Source organism: Schistocerca piceifrons, chromosome 2 (assembly GCF_021461385.2).
Source record: "Schistocerca piceifrons isolate TAMUIC-IGC-003096 chromosome 2, iqSchPice1.1, whole genome shotgun sequence".
In the NCBI taxonomy this organism is placed as follows: Eukaryota; Metazoa; Arthropoda; class Insecta; order Orthoptera; family Acrididae; genus Schistocerca; species Schistocerca piceifrons.
In genome coordinates this window covers 527,938,854-527,941,248 of record NC_060139.1, presented here as the reverse complement: position 1 = coordinate 527,941,248, position 2,395 = coordinate 527,938,854, and the positions used below count along the sequence as shown (strand labels likewise).

The following is a 2,395-nucleotide window of genomic DNA, read 5'->3' as shown; positions in this document are numbered from 1 at the left end:
ACCATTTTTTCTGGCTTTTAACTATTTCATGTGTTATCCAGGAAAGGCAAGGACAAGCCACTCTGTCAGTCATAAGTCTCCGCAGTGTCCATCGGTGTCATCGTTCCAGTTAAAGTGTTAAGGCAGGAACAGGGTATTTGGATGGTCCATGGTTAGCATGTATAGATGTAGTGTATTTTGTATAATTAATATGCAGTTATACTTTGCCACTATTTATGTAAAGCTACAGATTAGGAAATGTGTTCTACAATTGATATATAACGGTTGAGGACATGAAAGAACAGTTTTATTGTGTCAGAATAAAACTATTAAAAGTCCAACAGAAAGATACAACAGGCTAAACCATGTTTAAAAAATAATTCTTCCACTCATTTTGTAGCCTGGTTGTAAAGCTGATTTATTGCATATCTTGAAGCAATCAGAAAGTATCACAAAACAAGATATGTTGATTCCACCAGTTTTTCTTGCTAGTGAAAGAGGTAAGTTCTACACTCTTGGAATTTACTTCTTTCTGTGAAAATTGTTGATGTCTTCAGTCAACAGCTCAGCCATCTCGCCTTCACTCAATCCTAGATGAGTCAGCTCCTCCAGGATGAGGCGACACACTTGCAATACTCCTAGTTCTTGGGACAGTCGGACAGGACTGGTTTACACAGACTCTTTGGTTTCACCACGTAAACTACAATAAATAGAAGAAATATATTTTAATAGAGTTAGAAACTATGAATAGAAATATATACCATTATACATTTACTACTGATCACACAATGATAAGTCATCAACTATTTACATGGCATGAATTTCATTTTTCGCTCTCTTATGGTGCCATAACAGTAAGATTGTGGAAGACCTCTAGGTACCAAACAGGCAACACAGTACTGTCAAAATAAACCCCACAGCACGAATATCTATTGCCTATTAAAATATCTCTTCGCTAAATGTTGAGATCAAAGCCCATGGAGAACTTCATGTAGCTTTATATAATATAATTCAGAAAGTAGAACTCAGATTCTACATCGTAGACAGATAAAAAATGCATCACATTTAAGAGTCTAACAAATAACTGCAAAAAAGGATTAAATATGTGCTGGAAATTGCTCTGAATAGTTTTGGTGAAGAATGTTATTGAGTTGCATTTTCGTAAAGTGGCGTATCTTTCATTGTTCACGGAGAGGTAACATTTTACCGTTAAAGTGTGACGTAAGGATAAACATTTTCCCTTGATGGTTTGATTTAACTCATATTCTTACATTCACTTTGGAACCCTTCAAAAATTTTATAGTCAACAATGGATACAAAACCGTGCTATGGAAAGTAACTTACCCTTCGGTAGTAGGTTGTAGCAAGAATACAGCTTCAGTGAATTGGCATACAAGTAGAACTTGTTGTCTGCCTGGACACAAATGGTATCGTCGTCTTCTTCCGCGTACGACGCCGCCACCAATGTTCTCACAGACGGGATGGTGGCGGAACGCTGTTCCTCACCCTGGATGGCGGCAGTGGTCGACTCTTCTGGTCGTCCGTATACCACCGCAACTGCGACCAATGCTATAGAAAACAATGAACATTTTTACAGATTGCAGCTTTGTCTACTGGCTGTTGGTGCAACTTTACCATCTAGCGCTCTGATACTATTGTCAGGTAATCTGATTGCCATGTGCTAGCTTGAAAATACGGAGATAAGGTGCAACTCAAATGACTAGTGCCACAATTCTGCCACTTGCAAATCTGTCTCCTCTGGATGGTAATGGTACTCTGTTGTCTGGTAGACTCTAAGTTGTACATATATCCTAAGTAACTGTTATTAGGATAGCTGTAGCAGCAGATTACGGCGTATTTGTGACACTTGTGTAGAATGCTAAAAGATGTTTTGTACCACAACACGAGACTGTTTTGGTACCTAATTGCTGATATAACTCAACATGTTGCTCTTAACAGAACAAAATGGATACTGGGCAAGATAACGTAAAGGGTACGACGAGGAAGTGTCACATGCCCACTACTGATCACAATAAACTCGGTATAAAAGAAGTGCTGCATACTTAGAGAGGTAGTTTGGATCAAACCATTACAAATGTCCAGTACAAATGGGCTCAAAACGATTTCCGTAAGAGCTATGAACAGTTTCGGAAACTGGAAACCGTATTCATAATTCTGGGTAAGTGCAGCACATACATTAATTCTAACTGAACCCGTAAGCGTTGTGAACAGCTTGTGAAAACCATTTACATTGTAGTTTTTCTCTACTTTTGCCATAATAATGGTAGCCTCTTATTACAAAGGCCAGTATCAAACACCATATTGAGCATGACCTTTAGCGACGACTCACAAATGCAGGTCATATGTAATACCCGAAGTCTCATGTATTTTTCAGCTACTTCCTTTCATGAGTTTA

The 2,395-nt window shown here is 38.4% G+C and overlaps 1 long non-coding RNA gene across 1 annotated transcript; it reads right to left on the bottom strand.

Moving 5' to 3' along the window:
• Positions 1 to 380: 380 nt before the first annotated feature.
• Positions 381 to 1,543, bottom strand: LOC124777959. The gene is made up of 2 exons (XR_007015813.1): positions 1,324 to 1,543; positions 381 to 679 (listed from the first exon to the last, which is right to left on the bottom strand). It is a non-coding gene; the product is annotated as an uncharacterized LOC124777959 (long non-coding RNA).
• Between the last annotated feature and the right edge of the window lie 852 nt (positions 1,544 to 2,395).